Here is a 25,562-nt window from a genome sequence, read left to right on the forward strand (position 1 = left end):
CACCTCTTGCCACTGAGACTGAAATCAAAGGGTCACTTCTTAATATATGTCACTGGTAAGTGCATGGACGTCATTTACAGATCGCCAGGGGTTATAGCTGTGACCCCTGGCTTGCCCCCTACGGCCCCTGGCACTGCCTTTGCGACCCCTGGTTCAGAGGTGGCAAGATCAATGCCAGAAAATGTGGAGCAGCTTGTCCTTATGGATTTTGGTTGGGGCTTCACTCACCTTGTTTTCTGTCAATGTTTATTACACTAGTAATGAACAATATTGCATTATTCATTGTCAGTGTATTAAAAATGAAGTACAATTATCATCTCTTTGCAACTGAAGTAGGTAAAAAAAAAGTATGCTTTTAAATGTAAGTTGGGTGTTTGATTGTGGGTGAGAGAGTGTTTATGTGAGATAGAGTGCTTGTAAGTATGAATGTGTGTGTGTGTGTGTGGAAGTGTGTGTGTGTGTGTGTGTGTGTGAGTGAAAGTCAAAGGACATGGGATGTCATTTCAGCTACCTCTAGAATTTTGGTGAATTGATGTCAATGGGTAAGCGATGCAAAAAATGTAGAAAAATTAAGAGGGAAAATGGCCAGGAAGAAGGAACATTTTAGGCATACTTTTAAGTTGGAAAAATGATTTTGGAAGTTGGGCGAGTGTAGGCAGAGGAATGGTGGCACCTCTTTGGCTCCTGGCACCCGCCAAAAACACGATGTTCTAAAGAGGTTTCAGGTCAACTGAAAATTCATTAAACTATGCTGGAGATTTTTACTTTGTTCTGCCGGTTAGTTCGGGCTGCTTTTGGCTGCTAAGAGATGAGAACAGCAGCTCCTGGCCAAAAAACAGTGACCAGTTTGTCTGTGCAGTACAAGCCGAGAGTCCTGTCACCGAGGCCTGGGACTTGTATGTGAGGGATGTGGCAGGTCTTTAAGACCCTCCTCAACTGCATCAGGTCAATTCTTCAAATAGGCTATTTGACTATTTCTTTACAGAAATATAAAGAACAGCTTTTGACTTATTTTTCTTGACATGACATTATTTTTCGTTTTATATGATACCTCTTTCTAGAGGAATTATTATTATTTTCAAATGATATATTCATTTACATTGGACAAAATGAGACAGACAACGATAACTCTGGACTCGAACAAAAGAAAGCAAAGTGGGTCTTCATCACCCATTAAATTTAAAGTAATGGAAGCTGCTAATCCCTAATTGAGCACAATATTGGAGGAAAGCCATGTGGTTCGTACAAATACTGATGCCATTAGTGACATTATTAACAAGCATTTGCCATGCAATCGGTCTCGCATTTGGAACCTTATATGTATTTAGCTATGCAGCACATTATCCTCGGTGCTGAAACATCTACTGTTCTTTAACATGGAGGGAAAGTAAGCACCAAACTGCGTGACACACCAGGTATGGGAACACATGGAGAGAAATATTGCCTTTCAGCGGGAAATGGTGTAATCCAAAGCTCTGTTTTTAATTTAAAATTAGGGCCTTCGGTGGTCATATTATTGAAAATACAAGATTTGAAAAAAATATTATTGTCTACGGGTGCTCATGGAAGACAAATTCTATGGACTGGAATCTAGAGAGTGCTAAAGTGATTCTGGTATTTTACTGACCTCTGATGGTCGTTATCTATCAAGAAAGTTAAATGAAGGTAGTTGCCAGAAAAATTAAAAAAAGAAAGTCCCTCAGCAGAAAGCAATTCTGGTATTTTACTTACCTCTACTGGTCGTTTTCTATCAAGACAGTTAAATAGAGGCAGTTGAATAGAAAAAAAAGTCCCTAAGCGAAAGCAGACAAGTCCTAGGGCTGATATCCAGAGCCCACAAAGTACATACACATAAATGTATATACTAAAGTATAAACAAGAGGTCTCCAATGGTTGACCTAAAATTTGGGCCTTTTCACTGCAACATTATAACTCTTTTTTAAGTTTGAAAGAAAAGTTTATTAATAAAAGCAAAGGTGTCATTACAGAAGTCATAACAATAAATTCATATCAAAACATTACAAAAAATTCATGTCAAAACACTGCCATAAATTCATGTCAAAACAATACAATAGATTGCACTACACAAAATGAAATCGAACTTATGAGTAAAAAATAAACCATCAATACATAACAATTAAATCATATAAGTACTGGAGTTATGAAAAAATCTGGGAACGCACAAGGGATTCAAGGGGGTTTCAGAACCTCTTGCTGAGACGGTTTTGGCTGGGAACATTTTTTGGCGCATCTGTCAAGGTAAAGTGTAACGGGGGACCACAAGTCCGAACGCTTCGCCGCCATCTGAATAGGATATACAAAGGAGGTGTCCAGCCTATGATTATGGCAAACAACATACCACCATGCCTTATAAGAAATCTTTGTGGAATCCTTCCAGTTAACAGTAATATGCTGAAAGGCAGCTGCAAACAGCAAATCAATAATTTTAGTATTGGCTGTAATATTCTCCCAACACGGTGAAAGGCTTCCTAGGAAAACGTGGGAGATAGAAAAGGAAAATGTAGTATTGAATATGAGATTAATTTGAGACCAGACTTGTTTACAAAAACTGTTTACCAATGGGCAAAACAATAACATATGAAAAATGTCAGCTTTAGGGGAGGAACATAACCAGCAGCTATCCGGAGTAGATGCAAATCTACTACTCATAACACTTGGAGTAAATAAAAGTCGATTGTACACAAAGAACAACGTTTGTGTTAGGTTAGCTGCCCTGGAAGATTTGCGCAGTTTAAGCCATATCTTATTCCAAAGAGATACTGGCCACGAGGATTGAAGCTCCCGTTCCCAAGCCTCCTCTATTTTAGATTTCTGCCTGACGACATCCCTCCCTTGTAGAAATCTGTCTAAACTAGAGGCTGAGGATTTAGTTTGAAGTAGGGAAGACAGCTGTGAAGGAGGAATCTGGGAGTTCGAAGCGCAGGGCGTAGCTGACAATTGGTTAAACCTATCCATCACAGCCACCTTGAGTAAATTATATTTATGTATGAATGAGGCAGGTAGGTCAAAGCACTGTCCGAGTGAATGAAAGGGTAGAAAACTGGAATCAGAGAATAACTGGTGTATCCAAATTAAGCCTTTCCATCGCCAAGTCTTCCAATAAAGTGGTTTATTACGAATAACTAGGTCCTTATTATGCCATATTGTCGAAGTTAGGAAGGCGTCAATAGTGGTAGGGGGTTGAGAGAAGGTAGAAGCCAGAAGTTTAGAAGTGTGTTTAATTATGGGAGTAGACACCGCCTGCGGTTTGCGCGAGAAGGAAAGATACTCAGAGAAGGAAAAAGGAGACAAGAAAAAACGCCTAATTGTAGTCCATAATGGACAATCCTCCAAAGGGGCGAGCAACCAATGTGAAGCTTGACGCAAAAGAAAAGCCTTTTGATAAACCTGAAAGTCAGGAAAATTAACTCCCCCCTCTGTTTTAGGACGTGTTAATTTAGCTAGGGACATTCGAGGCCTCTTCGAGTTCCACGGGAATGAAGAGAGGGTGAAATTGATTTTTTTAAAGAATTTGGCAGGGATGGGAACTGAAATGTTAGAAATGTTGTACAAAACAATGGGTGACAGCATCATCTTTAAGGTATCTAAGCGCCCCACCATGATAGGTAAAGGGGATGCCACTTGGCCGCTAAGTCAGCAATTTTTTGTATACATTTATTCAAACATAGCTCTACTGTGCCTGATATTGAAGGGGTGACATACATTCCTAGGTATTTAATATGGGAGGGACTCCATGTGAAATTTGATGTCCTAAAATCCGCACTGAAAGTGTACTTGGTCAGTGGAAGAATCTCGCATTTGTCATTGTTTAACTTGTAACCAGAAATATTAGAGTAAGCCTGTACCTCCGTCAAAAAGGCAGGAATGGAGACACTATGGTTAGACATAAAAAGCAAGATGTCATCGGCGTAGGCAGCCAACTTAAGGTGGACGTTTGCAGACTGGAAACCAAATAAATTCGGATTTTGACGTAACTTAGAAAGAAAAGGTTCCAAGGCTAAATTAAAAAGGAAAGGAGAGAGAGGACAACCCTGACGGGCTCCCCTGCCCAAATCAAAGAACGAGGAAATCAAGCCATTGCCACATATAGCCGCACGTGGATTGGAGTACAAAAGAGAAATCAGGGATACAAACTTGGGACCAAAACCAAACCAATTAAGAGTGTAAAACAGATAGGACCATTCAACCCTGTCGAAGGCTTTCTCAGCATCAAGTGCAATTGCAGCAAGGGAATGTTTTAAGGAAGGAGATTTAGACAGGACATTAAAGAGGAGTCTTGTGTTATCAGTTATATGCCTGCCCTTGACAAATCCAGATTGTTCCTTACCTAGTAGATCAGGTAAGTAAGAGTCTAGACGCATCACTAAGGCTTTGGAAAAAATGTTGTAATCAATGTTTACCAAGGAAATGGGTCTATAATTCTTGCAATACCTATGATCTTTGCCCTCCTTCGGTATAAGGCAAATATGTGCCTCTGAAAAAGAACCTGAAGAGCTACCCAGTGTGTTAAAGAAAGTTATTAAGGAATGTAACTTGGGCAACACGAGTTTGGAAAAATGTTGATAAAATTCTACTGTAAAGCCATCAGGCCCAGGCGCCTTATCCTTCTTAAGTTGCTGGAGAGCCCCAGATAATTCTTGCTGTGTGAAGTCCACCTCCAAAGGAGTTAAATCCGACGAAGAATGGCAGGGCCTTTGGAGATTCGAGAAAAAATGAGATAAAGAAAGAGCATTGGGCTGAGATTCCGAAGCATAGAGGGACTTATAGAAGAGAGAAAATTCACTCAAAATCTCAGCATCTTTGAATTTTAAATCCGAATGAACGTCATAAATAGATTCAAAGTTAAGCTTATCATGTTTAACTTTTAAGCAATTAGCCAATATTTTCCCTGCCTTGTTTTTACCTCCATAAAATTTGGCGCTAGATTTTAGCAAGTATAATGAAGCATCCTCCGTTGATTTCTTGTTAAATTCCAATTTAGCGTGAACAAGAGACGTGAGGGTTTGTTTTGAGTGTGAGGTGTAAAAAGAATGCTCCAGTTTTTTGATATCCTGTAAAAGGTCTTTAGTGAGTTTACGTGAAATATTCCGCCTCTTAGCAACAAAGCCAATAATAAAGTCCCTCGCTGATGCTTTAAATGCATCCCATGTAGTTGAGAAGGGCATGGAGTGATTTTGATTGAACATAAAAAACTCATCAAAAAAAGTGGTAAAAGAGGCAGTGATTTTTGGGTCTAGGAGAAGGCAGGGCCGGGCTGGGAACCTAAAGCAGCCCTGGCAATTTTGTCGAACCAGCCCCCCCCCCCCCAGGACTAGTGTGGGGTGCAAGGGTGAGGCACCGCTGCTTTTGTTACTGGGGGTCGATATGCAGCACTGCAAAACCAGCCCCCAGTAACAAAACAGGCCACCACCACTGTAAAACCGGCCCCCACCCTTTCAGCCTCCCGGGGATAAGCCCGATGCCCGCTACGGCCAGTCCGGCCCTGGGAGAAGGGCATTGTTGAAGCGCCATCTTTTGGGACCAGTAATTTTAGGCAGAATCTCTAGACCAATTGAAACAGGGGCATGGTCTGAAAGTAAAATAGGGCCAATATCTGCATGTGTAAGGGTTTGTGAGATGGAGTGGGATACAAAAACAATCAATTCTAGACTGGGTTTGATGCGATGGGGAGTAGAAAGTGTACTCTCTGGTGGTCGGATTACAGAGACGCCAAGCGTCCAGAAGCTTGTGCTGGGATACAGCTCGCACAAATGATTTCTGAGGTTTATTTGGAATATAGGAAACCCTGGAATTCCTATCTATAAACGGATCAAAGACCTGGTTGCAGTCGCCAGCCAAGATGAAATTATCCTCCATGCAAAGAGCAATCTGTCTATTCAAAGTGGACCAAAAAGAAGGCTCTCCACATGTAGGGGCATAAACGTTGAAAAGAGAAACGGGAACACCCTTCAAGGACAACTTACGTCCGAAGCCTGAGCCAGTAACGAAAGCGGAAGGGACTTACGACAAAGAATCATCACCCCATTCCGTTTACCATCACCAGGAGAGGAGTAAACTTCCCCCACCCAACCTCTTTTCAGCTTTAATGATTCAACATCGGAAAGGTGGGTCTCCTGCAAAAAAACAATATCCGCGTCTAGCTTGGCTAGGTGGGTCAGGACTCTTTGCCGCTTAATGGGAGAATTTAAACCCTTGACGTTCCATGTAACTAGTTTCAACGGCATAGATGTTTAAAAATAGCACAAAATGCAATCAAAAAGCAAAAATTCAATGCAGTACAATCTGAACTAGACCAAATACTAGTAATATCATTAAACCATGAACATACAATGCAATAAACAATTATAAAATTGATAAGAATAAATAAATGGAGATGTAGAAACATACTAACAAACAAAGAAAGGAGGAAAGAGCTAAAGGCAAAAAGAAAAAATAGAAAAGGGCAAAGCCAGAGTCGTGAACTAGTAAGAAAAGATAAGAACGAATGCATATTAAGAAAGTAAACAATACAGAACTTAAGAAAAAGACATCCTTTAAGTGGAACTAGTGGAATCATGAGACAAGTTGAAAAGTGAAATGCAAAAAATAAGAGGTTAAACATCACACAGAATAAGGGGAGGACAGAGAAAGAAGAAAGGAAAAGAAAGAGTAAGAGAATAGGGACTAAAGAAAAAACAAGCAAGGATAACATACCTACACAAAAAGGTACCATAGGATCACGGGGGGAGGGAGGGACCACATGGGATGGACGGCACATCCAGGGATCAACTAACAGACAGCCGGGAGGATATCATGGAACACGGAAGGAGCATCTGCGGAAACAAAATCGAGACAACATTAGGATAAACATAGCCGATAAGGTTGAAATTATAATAAAGGAAAATGAACAAGTAAAGAAGAGAGCGATAAGAGGTCAGCAGCAATGAACTCAGAAACTTTAACCCTTCAAAAGGGCTCAATTTGTAAAGTAACAGGAAATATCATGAGCAACAGCGACAAAGTAGCAAATACAATATGGTGTCACATCAAGTTTTAGAAGATGAAGAAGGACCAGAGGAATCCATGGCAATCTGTTTACATAAGTTGATATAACTCTGCAACCGCACAGGATCTTCATACGTAGTTGTACTGTTGTTGTGTGTAACCTTGAAGAGACAAGGATGAAAAAGGCCATATCTGGCTCCTATGGAGCGGAGATCAGCCCTCATGTTTAGAAAGGCCTTGCGACGATTTGCAGTAGCTTTGGCATAGTCCTGTGCGAAGAACAAAGAAGAACCAGACCATGTAATTCTTGGTGAAGCCCGTGCTGCCGAGAGGACTTTTAACAAATCTGTATATTCCAGAAAATATAGAATAACACCTCTCGGTCTTGTCATGGAGGAAGCCTGTGAAGGAACACGGCCTAATCGATGAGCTCGCTGAATGTTGAGGATCGTTTCATCCGGCATGTGGAGCAATTTCGGAAGGAAAGATTTGAAAAAGGAAACAGAGTCCGGCCCCTCAAGACCTTCACCCAAGCCATAAATGCGGAGGTTATTTCTTCTATTACGATTTTCCAAATCCTCCAACTGCTTCTGAAGAGCAGATACTTGAGAGTGAAGATGAGATACTTTGACTGACGTATCCTTGAATGAGGAAACATTTTGTTCAACAGAAAGGACCCTTGCTTCCAGCTGAGACCAATTATCTGTTAAAGCTTGTAATTTAATATTAGTTTCTTCCATAAAGGGCCGAAGAGCCCTTATCTCCTCTAAGAGTAGCTCCATCGACACAGGCGAAGGTGGTTTAGGTGGAGATGGAGGATCCTTCTTTAGCCGTTTGGTGTTAGACTTCCCTTGAGCTGTAGACGAGGGCTCCATTGCAAAGTCTAGGTCCTGAGAAGAGGAATCTGAAAAGTCTGTTAGCCTGGAAAAATCAGAAAATATTTTCGAATTTTTGATAAAAATATGTTTGGGCTTGGAATTTGTAGAGTGTGGTATCTTCGTTCTGCCCACAGGATCACTCAGCAGGCACCATAATACTGCAAGTTGTGAAGCAAATGAGCGCAGCAAAAATATAAAATGTCTTAAGACAGCTTTAAGACTAGTAATGGGTCATAAAGGAGGGGAAGCGAGGTGAGAAAACTTAGCGGCTGAAAAAATGAAGAAGTCCTCAAAGTGTCATAAACCAGAGTACAGCCAGGCCAACAGATAGAAAACATATATTAAAATAGGAAAAAGCATCCGTTTATAAGACCCGTCCACTTGGGATTCTCTAAAAGACTTCCAATTGACTTCTCTCACCAGCGCAAGGTGTATAATGAAGTATGGTAAAAGGTCAAGGACTAAGTAGCTGATAACGACCTCCAAGAGCAGGACATAATTGCAACTTCCATACAGACAATCCGCATCAGCGCTGTTATAGAAGCGCGAAGAAATGGTCTTAAAGCTATGCTCTTCACATCATAATAGCCCTATCTCAGTCAGTGAGGGCACACACATCAGTATTGACTGACAGGAATGCTGCTCGTAGAAAGCCCCACCGGATCAAAAACGTGGCCAATAATGGAGATAACATCAGTAGCAGCCTCCAAAAGCATTAGCAGGGAGGCAGGAGAGCTCACCAAAGCAAAGATATTAAGTTCTCATTAGCATCTGAGGAGACGCGCATCGCGCGTGAAAAAACAAGATGGCGGCTGTACTTCAGAGAGAGCGGCTACGGAACACTCACTGTCACAGAAAACATGCTCGAAGTGCAATACGATGTCTTCAAGCCTTCCCCTGCAGGCTACACAGCTTCAGAACCTTCCGCATGCCCTCAAACTAACGGCGAAGTCACTGCATGAAGCCGAATCCTCCAGGCTTGTCGGGAGCGTCACCCCGCCGCTGCCATTCCGCTCGGGCGGCAAGCCACGCCCCCGCAATATTATAACTCTGAAGCCAAAAGCAAGACAGGATCTCACAACGCCAGCAGAGAACACCCTACACAACCAACGTGTTGCTACATCCACAGAAGCCTTTGTTCATCTCAAATCCCAGACAGCATGCTCGAAGGCATTATCCATAGAGAGAATGGGATTATAATACAAGCATAAATCTGGCATGCAGTTGATGAGAACAGCGTTGGAAGGCATTTCTATCAGGCCACACTGCAAAAGATGAAGACACATACAAGCGCCGACTCAAATATGGAAAGTCAGACAAGAACTGAGCCTGTGGGTACTTTGGGTGAAAGTGCAGAGCTTTGCAGCCAGCCAGCCAGATAACAACTTCTTATCCATAAGAACACAAGTGATATATATGCTGTAGACGAAACTGTAGAACCATCGGCACTTGACTGAATCAAGCATACATTGGAAAATATCTTTGTGGGCTATGGATTTGCTGTCTGCCTCAAAGCAAACATTCATTCACCCTTTAAGGGATTAAACTTTAAGGAATACATGCAAAAACAGCATAGTCAACATCTTCAGAAAACAGCCTGGTGGCCATAAGCCAATGGCGAGGTAAAGCGCGTCATAAACATGTTTAACAAGAAATTATGCATAGTTGTAGAAAGTGGTGATAACATTGAATGGGTGCTCCACAACTTTCTGCATGCCAACAGGAATACCCCACATTGCATGACCAAGTGAATGCCAGGAATCAGGTTGCTTGGTAGAGCTCCTAGGGACACCGTCTAAACAACCCTATTTTGGCTCCCACAAGAGACTGATTATAAGCACAATCATGGGAGATGCAAATTCAACAATGAAAGTGCCACCAGGAAATGGAGGACGATGAACCTGGAAATATACATTAGGGATAAGGTGATGGTTAAAGACCAGCACCTTAGTAGCATATTTCTGATGCCTCATGAGCAAGCACTTTAAATACTCAGTGACAAAAAGGGGACAATGGACTCCATGAAAAGAGGGAATAAACTGTATACAGGGGGACAGTGAAGAAGTTACAAATACAGAAGAGTTGGAAGATGTCTCAGGTAGAACAGTGACAGAACCAAAGAGGTTCCCCAGAGTCACAGTAGCAGATTCTACAGTATCACCGGCGCCCCACAGCCTGAGAACAAAGTTCCGTATCGCCACATGGCAGAAAAATATAATTCCGTGCATGAGCCTAAGTATAAGGGCAACTCACAATTGAAACCCCTAGAAAAAGATCAAAAATTTATAAAATTGATTGTGAAGAGGAATAAATCAACTACAAAAATGACAGTACAGGGGGGCGTGGTCTGGCCACGGAGGAAGATGGCCGCCTAAGCTGTGAGCTTCGCCAGGAGAGGAGCCTTTGATGTAAACGATGCGCTTATCTACATCGCAAGGGCTGAATTTTCGAAGAATTCTGCTTCACGAAAACCTGCAGAGTCGTGTGCATTACGAGGCTGTGTGACGCCTGAAATTACTTCATTGTTCGCGGCGAGCGCGACGTCAGCTGGCCTTCAACACTTCAGGAATCCCCGGTCCTCGCATGCGCTTAGGCCGCGGTTCCTCTAACTGTCTCCGCCACTTTCAGAGCGCTTCCCCGACGTGACTGAACCTACGGGCGGAGTCATGAGGAAAACGAGCACATTTCACAAAGGAGTGCTCCAATGCTATAAATAATTACACGTCAGTCCTGTAAAGAGGATAATAAAACAGAAATGAGGAAAATTATACCTCTATTCTGCACATTTGAAATTTGTGGATAAATTTCACTGCCAAAAACGTAACTTTTCTTGTGCATTATCAAACCAATTATTGAGGTCATGTTTTGAGGAGAACGTGAAATAAATTCACCCTTCATAAGTCAAGAATCTCTAACCTTCGCATGCATGGAAAACCAATGCTTTAGTGAATAACTTTCTTACTCAGAATCCCCCTCCTACATACAATTTCACCACTAAGTAAAACATAGTTCATATATTTATATCAAATCAAAACAGAAGTGGTGATTTTGAAACCTGTGTTGCAGTTCTAACTCGCTGTGTATTGAATGAGATAACGTAACAACATATAGCGTCGAATCTTACAAACTACCTTGCGTTTATAACATAGGAAAAGATACATTACACAGTGAAGTGGCTAAAATTATTAGTCGGTCTTGATACCTGCTAATAACGCTTCTTGAAGCTTTACCTTTTCTGATAATAATTGCCACCACAATACACCCAACAATTTAGAATACCTAACAGAAGTATAATTTGGAGAAGCACTACAGAGGTCTAAAATACATCTCTATGCACTGTTGCAGGACAGATCTTAATGTCAAACAATAAGCGTGGAACTAACTCCTCTATGCCACTTCTATTTGCTGAAGTCCTTAAACAACCAAGCAAGATGCCTGGGAAAGGATCTGCTCCTTCATCATAAGAGTCACCTCAGAGTGCTAGCACTTCTTCACAAGGTGATACGCTGAATCATATCCTGCAGGAAATTTCCACGGCCAGCCGGCGTCTAGAGGGTTTGAATGTTAACATATCATCTTAAACAGCTGAAACCAAAGCTATTGGTGCAGAACTAGCGGGTTTTCATACAAAGACTGACAAACTAGATCTGAGATTGACAACAGTGGAAAATCGCCTTGACACAGTGCACAGCAAGGACCAAGAGCTCTTATTCCAAGTTGGTTGACTTGGAAGAACGTAGTAGGAGGGATCATTTTTGCTTCTTTGGATTTCTGGAAAATCAAAACGCTAGGTTATTTCTTTGTGACGTTCTTCCACAATTAACAGACATTACCTTTTATCCTTCATTAGAAATACAAAGAGCTCACCGTATAGATCCTCCTTGGAAGGATAATACAGCTCGGCCAAGAATACTCATTGCTTGTTTTTCAAGACATGAGCAAACTAGACATTTACTAACTGCAGCGTGCTCTCAAGGTTCATACTCATATAAGGGTAACATCATCCACATGGCCGCAGATTTCTCTAAAGAGACCAATGAGAGGCGCAAATCATTCCTCGCCATTGGGCCTCAGTTACCGCAGATGGACATCAAATATGGTCTATTTGAGCAAGCTCGCTTTCGTATCACTAAAAATGGAGATTCCAGAGATTTCTATGATCCAGTAGATTTGCAGAAATTCCTAGATCAGATGAAAACACAAGACATGGATACGCAAGACACCTCAACTGATCAAATTCATGCGAGCTCAAGTTAATCACAGCAACCATTTGATAACAGAAGGCGTACTTTTAGCAATCCTCATCATACAGGAATGGATCTAGAAAGATCTGTTCATGCCCAAGATGACAAATATTCAGAGTTACACACTGCCTCTACTTTTGTAAAAGAACAACACAAAGATACATCTCGTTCACCCCTTAAACCTGCCTCAGATGAAGACTGACAACAGTAATATGACAAGATTTAACTGTTAATAACCATTCATACTATCAGGCTTAAAATAAGATGAACAATGTATTACCCACTTACATTTTTAATCATAAGATAAGGCTCACTAGCTAGGGTCAAACCATACAATACAAATTGAAAATGTATTCAAATTTGCGTAATTGAATGTTATTCTTTTATCATATATTACATTATTCTCTAATTGACTATACTGTTTTACTAGGATGTTATATAATGATATAATATTTATTACTATTTGATTCAATCTTTATTCCTTTTATCTATTCTGTTTAGCACATGTATTATACTATATCAATTAATCTCTAACCTATGTGCATTCATACATGACAATGAATATTTTCATATTTAATATATAATATATTTATTGTATTTTCGAGATATCAATTCAGTCATCCTCCATTGAATTATTCATTTTATATTATATATGTACTTATGCTATACAAATCCAGATTTAATACACTATTATGATTTATCTGATAGTATGATATGTATATTCTCTAAGAACAGTCGTATTTAATATCCTTTTGTCGGCGCTCCTCTCCGCGGTGGTGCCCTGGGAGAAATAGACCCCCGGTAACAGTTTTGTTTTTTGGTGCTTATATTATCATACATCAATCTACATAATATCTCTTAATTTTATTAGATCTACAAATGTCTTATTCTAATATTTTACATTTTCTTTGTGCAAATTGATTATCTATATTTCTGTTTAAACCAGGGGTTCCCCTTCCCACTCTCTACCCTTCCCCCTCATACTATTTTATTGTTTTAGGTCACCCTTTTGATTGTTAAAAATTTTACACGTTTATTTTTAAAGCTTACTGAAATTCATTGACATTCCATAAACATGTCCAATACGGCCAACACACATCCTCCTTCTGTGCTAACATGGAATGTACATGGGCTTACTCATTACATAAAAAGGAAAAAAGTACTGTCATAGTTCAATCCAAAAAGGCAGATGTGGCACTACTTCAAGAGACACATTTAGACACATTAAAATCAGAAAAACTCTGTAGAGATTGGGTAGGCAAAGTAATTCACAGTAGTGTACAGAAAGACGAATCTACAAACACAGGTCCCACCCGCAAATGTGGAGTAGCAATTCTCATCCGCAAATCTCTCCAAGTCACTATATTAAAAACATGGACAGATCCTGATGGTCGTTATTTATTTGCCAAGCTACATGTAAGATATAACTATATTTGCGTAGGTTCTGTTTATGCTCCGACAGGAACAAAAAAGTAATTCTTTCTTCATTTAAGCCGCTTACGAACAGAGACAGGTTCATCACAGTATCTCATAGATGAGGATTGGAACATTCTGAGAGATCCAATTTTAGATAAAACACGCCCCTAGACAAAATAATGCTGCTGATAGAGCATTACTAGATGACATATTAGCAGATAATGGATTAATTGATCATTGGCATCTTTCACATCCATCGGGCATTGAGTGCACATTCTCTTCTCCAACACATGGCACCCTATCTCGTCTGGACTATTTATTAATACCCCAAAAGCTGATCCAGTCGATTCAAGAATCTCCCATTCTGGAAGCAGCAGTATCTGACCCCTCCCCGGTTTTCTTAGCGATAGATGTTGGCATACCTAGACCAGGAAACAAACCCTGGAGCATGAACATACAACGACATAAGTCTCCTGAGGGTAAATCTAAATTACAACCTCATCTTCAAGATTACATCTCCACAAATCAAGGCTCGGTGACTTTAGGTAAAGTGATGTGGGCTGCAGCTAAAGCTACTATTATAGGTCAATTAATGCGTGAAGCGGCATTAGCTAACAAACGGAATGCTGCACGCCAAAAAGAATTAGAGCAGAACATAATATCATATACACACCGATATACCATAGCACCAACGCTGCAAAATCGCAAATCTTTAGAACAAGCTCGAATGGCACTAAATGAGCTCTTCACCTCTAAGGCAGAATTTGCCCTCCAAAGAATGAAAACAAGACATTACGAACAAGGAGAAAAGGCAGGCAGATTATTAGCGGCACAATTATGACAAAGAGAAGCAGCCATGGCCATTTCTGCTATTAAATCATCCCAAGATAATATTCTCACAAAGCCACAGGGCATAGTAAATTAATTTGCTTATTTTTAAAAACCTCTCTGCACACCTGAGGCGCAAATAGACACAGAAGGGCTGGCTAGTTTCCTTTCAAAGGTAGATCTCCCTTGTCTTTCTGAAGAAGGCAGGGCCCTTCTTGAGGGAGAGATTAGCAGGGATGAAATCTCACAAGCGATATCTCATTTACCATACCATAAAGCCACTGGAGAAGATGGCTTTCCAGCTGAATTTTATCGTTGGATTGGGCATAATGTGATTGATTCCCTACATTCTGCTTTCAAGGAGCCTGAACGAGATAACTCCTTAGGTCCCCTTTCTAAAAAAGCATTAATTGCAGTACTCCATAAGCCTTTAAAGGATCCTTTAGTTTGTGCCAGTTATCGTTCTCACTTCTGAATTTTGATATCAAAATATTTGCCAGTATTCTGGCTTCTCGTCTTAAGAAGGTTTTACCTTCCTTAATTATTCAACCCAAGTGGGATTTGTTCCAGGACGTTCCTCCAGAAATCATTTACGTACATTGGCTCATATGCCATGGTATGCTAAAAATCTTCCACAGGACTCACTAGCCCTATCATTAGATGCTGAAAAGGCCTTTGACCGCATAGAATGAGATTATCTTTTTAAAGTGCTGGAATGCTTCGGACTTGGGAATCAGTTCATTCAAAAAGTGCTACTCTTATATGATAATCCTTCTGCACAAGTAAATTGTGGAGGTTTTCTATCAGAACCATTCCCAATCCGAAGAGGAACACGTCAGGGATGTCCTTTATCCCCACTTCTTTTTCTCTTAGCAATGGAACCTTTAGCAGCCACTATTCGCCGATAGAATACAGTCACAGTTATACCCCTTCCCACAGGAGACTCAAAACTTTATTTATATACTGATAACATATTACTTACTCTAAAAATCTTTCCTGCTCACTGCCATCCTTACTTCAAATCATAGACAATTTTTCCTCATTCTCAGGTTATAAAATAAACTGGGACAAAAGTGAAGCTTTGCCTATCTCTGATGGAACCACAAAAGCGGCGATACATGGTTTCCCTTTTCATTGGCAGCCCTCACGTCTTAAGTATTTGGGTAGTCTAGTAAATAAAGGTATGGAATGTATGATTACAGATAACCTGAATCCATTTATCGTCCAAATGCAACGTGATTTTGATAAATGGAAAATTCTAAATCTCTCCATGGGAGGTAGAGTTCAAGCTGTTAAAATGGTTACGCTTCCACGCTTTTTATATACCTTAGGTATGCTTCCTCTCCACATCCCCTTATCTACGCTAAGACTTGTAGATTCCAAAATAAAAATCTTTGTATGGGGTTCAGCAAAACCTTGTTTAGCTGTGGCAAAATTAAAGACTCACCACTCTTATGGGGGAATGAGTCTTCCATCAATTGGACATTATAATTTAGCATTACAGATTTCTCAATTATCATATATGTTACCGGGAACTTCTGATTTTCCGCAATGGGTCCAATTAGAACGAAATCGTTATCTTCAGATGCCAGCATTTCTGCACTATATGGTACCAAAATTAAAAGTCAGAAACCTAAGAACCCAATTTTATCAGCTATGTTCAAATCTTGGCAAAGAGCACACCGATTATTAGCTCTAAACCCAAACATTCTTAAAAAGGCACTTATATGGAACAATGCCAATGTTCGTATTAATAAGAAAGTCTTATTATGGCCATTATGGAAAGCAGCAGGTATTCAATCATTAGATCACATTTTTTATAATGGTGATTTTAAATAGGCCTGTGCGGTAAATTACGTTCCACTTGCGGAATTTGGGTAATTTCACGTTCCGCAGAGAATGCGGAATTGCCCAAAAATCCGCGATCTGCAGCTTCCCGGAATTTTTTGTTTGTTCGCGCTTTCAAATTGCGTATTCGCAAGATATTTCTCCCCGAGCATGCAAACAGCATTCACGAACAACAAAAAAGCATTGCGAACAAGCGGAACAAGCAATTTCGCGTGTTTGCGGAACTTTTGCATGCTTGCGGAGATTTCTTAAAATTTCGCAGAGCTTTGCGTAGCGCGACTACGCAAATTCCGCCCACCCCTAATTTTAAATTATTCACACAACTACAAGAAGAATTTGGTCTTCCTACACATCAATCCATGAAATATAACCAGCTTAAACAATGTTTGAAAAAGCAACTAGATCCATCTTCTCTGGCACTTCAAATTCACAAATAGTATCATATTTAAATATCTGGGGCAAACATAAAGGAGTAATATCTGATCTGTACAAAGTTTTTACAACTCATTTACATTCTCAACCCTTAGCACAGGCATTGCAATTCAAATGGCAGACCCGACTTTCAATATCTTAAACAACTGGCAAATAAGAGGAAATGTTGGAGAATCTAGACAAAGGAACCCGTTAAGTTAGACTTATATTTTGTCTCTTTAAAATTCTTCATGATTGGCATTGGTCTCCCGCAAGATTACAGAAGACTGGTCTATTATCCCATGCCAATTGCAGGAGATGCTCTAACACCAATTCTGATTCAATACACATTATATGTGATTGCCCGTTGGTGCAATCTTTTTGGTTGTATGTGGGCAAGATTTTATCCTCCACTATGCCTTTACATCTCCCGCTCGCTCCTGCTACTATTCTTCTCCATGATCTCCGACTCTCCCCAAAACTCACAAAACCCCAAAGTCTTTCACACAACATTGGCCACGGCAAACATATGTATCTTGCGTCATTGGAAATTCCCATTCCCTCCTTCACAAGAAGAATGGTTGTCAACCATGATACACACAGCATGAAAGAATAATTTATAATCTTCAGAATCAAACTGACATTTCTTCATGTTTGGTCACCCTTCCTGAACATGAATAGCGGCATCGTTATTGATGATACTATCCCAAGTACTGATACTAATATCTCTTAACTTGACATTGTATTTTCTTCTTTACCTCTTCCTTTTTTCCCACCCCTGGTTATCATATTATCATATTATCTTCTCATCTTGCTATCTTTCTATCTTACTACCGTATCATTTTTTATACTTCTGTATTTTTATCTTATTTTCTTATGTTTATTATACTTCTGCTTATCTACTCTTATCTTATTATTCTTACTTTATTTTATGACATTTCACCTTCCATTTTCCTTAGTATATCTTATATTGACATGTTAGTCCCTGTATCGACTACTTCACTCCATTCTGCCTTTCTGCTTCACTTTATAGTATTTAATACATTGTATGAATTAGTTTACGAATGCTGAGGAGATTTAACATATTAATATTTGCTTATATCTATAGATATATATAATGTTTAATTTATATATTTGATAATTGAACCCATGACTTAATCTCTAAAAATCGTAAACTTCTTCTGTCTTTTTCTTCTTCTTCTTTTTGCTTGCATTATCAAAATATTCAATCTTTTACTTATTCAATTATTTATGCCATTACTTATCTATATAGATATGTTATTTATTGACAAATAGTATTCACAATACATGCATTTTTTCTTTTTCTTTTTAATATATTTAATATATCTATCTGTATAAAACAAATTGTAAGATGCTTTTATCATTATTGTTCTTGTGATGAAATTTTTCAAAATGCGAATAAAAATTATAACACAAAGAAAAATGATATATAAATTGCTGTCAGCCTTGCCAGGGAAATCAATTCACCTCAAGGTCCCGTACCATTCTGCTGTCCAACCAACAAGGAATTACCAGAGTCAAAAAACAAATAGAGAGTTTACCAGGTTTAGCCAGAAGGGACCGGGTACGTAACAATGTTAAAAATTGACAAATTTCCCTCATGCATTTACTCAATAGTCTCCAACTGTAAATTTCAGATCAATATATATTGAACCAAAGACAAGGAGTCCATAAGACTTAAACACAACGAAGATAGAATATATTGTTATTTTATTTAATTTAAAACTTGTTGTATACCTCAGATTGTATTATAACGATGTGTCCACAATTATCAAATACAATGGGGTAAGCATCTTCATAAACAACGTACATATGCAAAAATAACTCTCAACAACAATTGAAATCAATATTTACACATAGTTAAATCGAAAAAAAATATAAAACATTCAATATGAGAATCAAGGATGTATTACATACATATAAAATTGATTTAAAAACACAAATATGATTTTGTCCTCTTGTCGACGCGTTTCGGTGTAAAGTGTGGTTTGTAACACCTTCTTCAGGACCAATACATTAAAAACAGCTCTCTCTATCAAGTATAATCAATCTATAAAAAGAGAATATATACAATTATAATACATACATGTACTCATAGTGTTCAACCCTATCTTTGGTTCAACATACTTGATTTTGGATGACTGAAAACATTAAGAAAGTTTTTTTGATTTGTACAAGGTCTGTTATGAATTAAAAGGTGCAGAAAACTGCAGCAAAAACTGTCACAGCCTCGCTCTTCTATGACCTTCATTGGGCCTATTCTCTCGTGGCCCATCGGTCTATTTAATCGCTAAGGTATAATGTTATTTATTTTAATTGAGGACCTCCTACAATTCATTACATTTTGTAAGAGGCATGCATTAAATAAATGTAAATACATCAAAAAAATTATTTGTGAGTAATATAGAAACATATATACTTTTTTCAAAAAACGATAAGCGCTGCGAGGTTTTTAACAATAGATACTGTTAATACCCTGTTAATACCCTTTAGACGTGGCGGTTTAGACTCAATAAAGTTTTTATAAATGTGGCTTTAATCGCAAGAAATAGAGCAAGGAACTACTAAGATGGCTGCACTGCACGTAAACACGTAAACAAACGAATGCCGGAAATGCGGTCGACTAAACCACACTTTACACCGAAACGCGTCGACAAGAGGACAAAATCATATTTGTGTTTTTAAATCAATTTTATATGTATGTAATACATCCTTGATTCTCATATTGAATGTTTTATATTTTTTTTCGATTTAACTATGTGTAAATATTGATTTCAATTGTTGTTGAGAGTTATTTTTGCATATGTACGTTGTTTATGAAGATGCTTACCCCATTGTATTTGATAATTGTGGACACATCGTTATAATACAATCTGAGGTATACAACAAGTTTTAAATTAAATAAAATAACAATATATTCTATCTTCGTTGTGTTTAAGTCTTATGGACTCCTTGTCTTTGGTTCAATATATATTGATCTGAAATTTACAGTTGGAGACTATTGAGTAAATCCATGAGGGAAATTTGTCAATTACCAGAGTCAAGACAGCATCTGAAATAGCACTAATCTCAATAAAAACAGAGAACAGACTAGCATTAACCAGTAAAGTTTAAAAGTTAAAAGATTGTGCATAATATTCATACATGCGAACATGAAATTAATAACAAAGCAAGTACAAAAGTTGTTCGATGTGAAAAGCCACGCATGCACAAGCTTGCAAGACTAACTCATATAATCCAAGAAATAAATGGCGCGTGCTTCACAACAGTGTTCTCATCAAATTGCAGGATCTTGTTATATTAATGATGGAACTTTATCGCGCATGTGCTGCAAGTACTTAAGGTCGATACCATGCTATGCCCTTATTTATGATTATTTCCATAAATCACAATACATCTAAAATAGCACAGCGCAATTCACAAAACGTAAAGTTAAAAAGCCGAAAGGCCATTTCCATAGTGAAAAAGTAGCACAGGAGCAAACGGTTTACCGTGTCTAATTGCCATGCTTGCAAAGCAATTTTAAGTAATAAAAAGCGGGCCAAAATCTTTGTCAATTGAACCCAAGGAAATAAAGATTCAGCAGCCAATGCAAACAAAAGGAAGTCAATGCTCAAAAATGAAAGAAGCTGCTTCAAAACTTCCCTGTACATAAGATTACAATCCTTTACATTTAATGTACCGGAACACAGCCAGCTCCCTCCAAATATGCCCATTCAGTGCTCGAACACTAATAAGCGTCTGCAGAAAGAAGAATCAAACACATGGGAAGCCATTAAAAACAAATCCACCATTCTATGCAATATTTTACTTACAAAGCTACCCGCTGCTATGTTCTTGGTTTCATATGTGACTTCAAGGGCATGTAAGAGCTGGTAAACAAAGTGCCATGAATAAACACGGGATGGTAGCACAAACTCGCGGCCCCTCCTGGTCATTTAATTAACTGGTGCATCCGTTATTAATCTACGGAGAAAGCAGTGGACCTTCCGAAATTAGAAAGGAGCGGTACATTATGTGACCTAATGAATCTGCTACAGACAGGGCCGGACTGGTGATTCCGGGCACCGGGCAATCCCCTGGTAGGCTGGACGGTGTGGGGGCCGGTTAGCCTGTTTCGCTGGGGCCGATTTTCGGGCCTTGACTCCGTGAGCCAATGACCTTACTGCGGGAAGGTTGGAGAAAGGCACAACTGGCAACATTTCTTTGGCCAGGCCCCTGTGTTCATGGCAGTAATATATGGCAGGTCAGGTCACTCAGTGATATATTAATGTTGCACCTACCCACTGCTGTGCCCGTGCGCAGCACACAGGTGTCTCCGCGTCAGTGCGCGTGGTCTACAGGGTGGGGCTGAGGCTGCCTGGAGTGTCATGCGCATTGAGGGTGAAGCTCGCGTAATTAATAGTTCGCGTTTGGTTTGCAGCTTGCACACCACGCCCAGGCTAGTTCTGCTCTCCTCTTCTGCTGCACGCAGGTGAGTGTCTGGTCACTCAGGCAGGCCTGGTGTCTCGTGCCATGCCGTCCGTCACTCACGGGTCCACTCGGTTGGGTTGTCATCATGTCATCCTGGGCTGGGCACAGTCAGGTGGGGGCAGGCGTCCCGTCCGGGATTAAAAGTAAATTTAACTATAATAGGCCCCAGCCCGGTTTTGCCTGGATGGGATTGCCCTGATTGCATACATTTATTTGCTCCAGCCTCCTTCAGTTTGTGAGAGGCTGTTCCCACTTTTGAGCATCGACCACAGCGCAGCGGAGCGAGGTAGCTTGCGCACTGCGCGGGCCGGCGTGGTGGATGATAAATCAAAAATGTTAATCATGATGATTGTCACCGTGACAATCATCATGATTAAAAGTTTTGATTTATTGCAGCCACGCGACCGCGACGGTGCGAGCAGCACAGTCAGCTGACAGCCGCCCGCAACCTGCAACTGCATGATGGCATTGGGCAGGCTTGATGATGGGGCTGACTGCCGCCGCGTTCGGGACCGGGACCGGTAGAAGACAGACGGTCATCTACTACTCTCCACTGCTGCGCAGTACGCACTGTGCTGTTCAGTGCGCAGCGCAGAACCGGGCCCGGGCCTATATTAATTCACAAACTACCTTCTAGGGCCTAGACGGTAATTTGTAAATTAATACAGGCCCCGGGCCCGGTTCTGCGACCATGATTGCCACACCAGGCCAGTTTGTGAATGTGAGAGCCTGAGAAGCGCTTTGCAGGGGGGCCGACTGAAGTTTTGTTACACTGTCCTGGCCACTGCACACGCCCCCCATCATCCCCTCCCTATGGCGCAGCCACAGTCACCCTCCCTGGAGTCCCTGTTGCCTGCGCACACACTATTAAATTAACTGGGCAGGGCAGGCAGGCACTTTCACTTTCGGCACCACATGGCCACAAGAACAACTCGTGACCCACTGACCCGACCAGGCCTGATCGATGAGTCACGTCACCAGAGAAGACCCTGTGATGATCAAGGGGGCACAATGATACACTGCAAAAAATGTTTGTGTCTTGGGCTGAAATGGCTGGTATTACCCTTTTTTTTTTTTTAACAAAATAACTATAACATTTCATACGGCGGCTGGAAAGAGACCCAAAGGAGCAAGCATAATTGGGTGACAGTTGACAAAACTGTTAAAACTGATAAGCAAACTTTAAATAATCTTACCCTGCAGGGAATATCACATTCTGGGATCTTTTCAATGTGAAACCATCCCTAAAAAGCTTTGCGCGATGTATCTCTCTCAAACAGGATAATGAATAACTTCTTCACTTTACAAAACTTTAGAAAATGAAAATATTTACCCTTACACATATAACTGACCGAATCCGATATTACGATCCGAAGTGTTAAAGATGTCCAATCATCCCTCACATGCCAGGCATCAGATTGTTGCACTCGCATAGTTAATGCAGCATAACGATGCAATTGATGTGCACGTGCACTGCAGGAACCTGTGGTTCACATCAATTGCATCGTTATGCCCGTATTAAATATACAAGTGCGACCGGCTATGCTCATCATCTGGGGATTCATTTGCTTTCCCTTTCTGCTGGTAAGTGCAATTACCAGACAATCAGGTAGGTACCAACCTCTTTTGGGAGGACTGACTGGTGCAGCCGCACCTGATGCTGACCTGGGGGGCGCTGTGTAAAGAAATAACTTATGGGTTTAATAGCACCTGCAGCAAAGTACCTTGTATGTAGTGTGTTCAGCTGTTTTCAGGCAACAATAAAAAGGCCAAGTTAACTCTGGTGGTTAATGTTCCTGCTGGAGAGATCAGATTTTGGGCTTGTGACAGTTTTGACTCATCATAAAGTAGCACAAAGGGTTAATATGTCTGCTGCAAAGAACATGTACCATGCAAATCACATAACTGTATTTTATGTGCATAGCTCAGTGGGTTACTGCTTTTGCCACAGAGATGTTTTTGTAACCAGCGGTTCCTAAATTACAATCCTAATATAGCGCAATGACCAATAAACTGTCATCAAAGAGCTGCAGGCAAACTGCATGCTATAGGTTAGAACATTATTTTTTCCCCATCCAAATGCTGCTAAAAAAGGTTTGTTTCGGTAGAAATATATTCTTAATAGTAAAGCCAACCCCAACCACTGAGGTACATTTTAAATCCTGAGTTTGTGCTTCTCCAGAACACACATTCTTAAAATGTACTGCCTACCAGTATGGATGATATGTGATTCCTACACCCTGCAATTCACATTGTCTTATGTATTATTTCCTATAGACTGATTTTACACACGTATAATTCATTGTCTCCATATATAATGTGTGTGTGTGTGTTGTAAAGTGTTCACACAACCTACACCGCCTGGTATGAGTAGTGCTATGAAAAACAAATGAAATGCATATGAGAATGGCTGTGCAGAGAAGAAGGGCACTGTTGAAGGGTGTTGGCGAGGGATTCCACGGAGAAGGAGATGATGGGGTGTGCCAAAAAAGACTGTTGCTCCTGGTGCCTTCTTCATGTCAGAGTTTACTATTTGTACTCCTTTTCAAAAGGATTAAAGACTGGGCCCCTGGAATTCAAACCCTTGACCCACTCAGGTGCTTATTTACATGTCACCACTAGTGCAAGCCCTGTCCATAAGGCAGGGTGTGGTCTGCAGAGTGGAGTGTATTTAAATGGTTTGGCATATACTTTTAGGTTTTATATGTCCCAGAATAGGCCAGACTCAAATGCTACCCTTGTTCTTTGTGTGATTCTTGAATTTTTCACAATCCCATGACATCAGTGATGTACAGGCAACATTGATGGCAGCACCCACACTCTGAAAAGTGTTCCAGTGCCACTGACCTGGGTGCCTTTGTGTGAATTTGTCATTCTTTCTGGCCAGGGTGCCGTGTGAGACATTTCCATGCTTTCTGGCTGCTTATGTGTGACGTTTCCATGCTTTCTGGCCTGGGTGCTTATGTGTGCTATTGCCATAGTTTCCTCAGTGACCTGGAGGCTCATGTGATATTTCCATGCTGACTGGCCTGGGTGCTTATATGTAACGTTTCCAAGCTTTCTGGCCTGGTGTGACCAGGCCTGGGTGTGATGTTTCTGGCCTCTGTGCCCTAGGTGCTAGTTATCAGATGCTTTTGTGTGACATTTCCACAGTTTCTGAACTCAGGATATACAAATCATGTAATGTTTGCACATTGTCTTGAACATTTTTTCCTCTAAACCTTTGCACAGTTGTTTGAAGTTAATTGCGTTTTTAAATGTCTTTATACTATTTTATATTAAGAATAAATTGGTGATATTTAAATTCATGTTTCGTGCTCGACATTTCATTTTTTAGTATTCTCTGTAGGAATGTCTGTGATTTATGGCTGGGTATCCTGGTGTTCCATAAGGTGATATTTGCTATGCTTTAAAAGTTACGACAATCTAAACTGTAATGAAAAATGTGTTAAAATGCATTGTTTTGGCCTTTCTGTCTCCAAAATTTTCTTGGGGGGAGAACCCCCCCAAACTCCCCCTAGTAGTGGTTGTTCACTGCACTTGCTCGCCATATGGGGGCTGGTCTAAATTTCTTTGTTCTCTCTGATTCACTAATCGTGTCTATTTTTGGTGCTCTCTGTAAGAATGTCTATGGGTACATATGACTGGGTGGGTAACCTGGTGCTCTTTAAGGTCATCACCTACTATTTACTGTGCTTTGAAAGTAGATACAATTAAATATGTAAAGAAAAATGTGCTGTAAAATGCATTGTTTTGGCCTTTCTGTCTCCCAAACTTTCTTGGGGGGAGAACCCCCAAACTCCCCCTAGCAGTGGTCAATCACTGCACTTGCTCTTGATACACCATATGGAGGCTGATCTCACTTATACTTTGTACTCTCTGATTCACTACTCTTGTGTCTATTTTTGGCGCTCTCTGTAAGAATATCTATGGGTACCTATGACTGGGTGGGTAACCTGTTGCTCTTTAAGGTCATCATCTCCTATTTACTGTGCTTTGAAAGTTGATACAATTAAATTTTCTTGGAGGGGGTGAAACCCCCCAAACCCTCTCCAAACCCCCCCGGTAGTGGTCAGGCTCGCTCGCTCGCAAAGCGCCGGATGGGGGCTGGTCTGGCAAAATTTGCCAGGGCTGTTTTCAGTTCCCTGGCTACAGATCTACAAGAGGATACTAGTGCCTACAACCAAGCACTGGAGAACAAATAAGTGAATATTGAGCTGAGTTGCCTTAATAGTATTGGGTAACATTTGCAAAGATGATGGTCTCCCTTTCGCTCTAAACATAATTGACTCTGAAAATGTTGTCACTTTTCACAGACAAATCTCCCTTCCCGTTTCCTCCAGTCCCACCTCTTCCACTTCAACAACCATGCACTCAGCTCAGTCTCCAATAAAGACTATAAATAGTTTATTTATCCTCCATCTCACTTTCCTATGAA

At 40.3% G+C, this 25,562-nt stretch overlaps 1 long non-coding RNA gene across 4 annotated transcripts in view; it reads right to left on the reverse strand.

The window, feature by feature from the left end:
* LOC146776235 (uncharacterized) overlaps nt 1-21,007 on the reverse strand; it is a 616,314-nt gene extending 595,307 nt beyond the window's left edge. For 3 of the 4 annotated variants that reach the window (XR_014972000.1, XR_014971997.1, XR_014971999.1), the window contains exons 1-2: nt 20,935-21,007; nt 6,715-6,833 (exon numbers count right to left, since the gene is read on the reverse strand). This is a non-coding gene — a long non-coding RNA (uncharacterized LOC146776235). Of the gene's footprint in view, nt 1-6,714; nt 6,834-20,466; nt 20,867-20,934 lie in introns of those variants that run through there. The other variant, XR_014971998.1, reaches the window with a different exon arrangement.
* Between the last annotated feature and the right edge of the window lie 4,555 nt (nt 21,008-25,562).

Source organism: Triturus cristatus, chromosome 12 (assembly GCF_964204655.1).
Source record: "Triturus cristatus chromosome 12, aTriCri1.1, whole genome shotgun sequence".
NCBI classification, from domain to species: domain Eukaryota; kingdom Metazoa; phylum Chordata; class Amphibia; order Caudata; family Salamandridae; genus Triturus; species Triturus cristatus.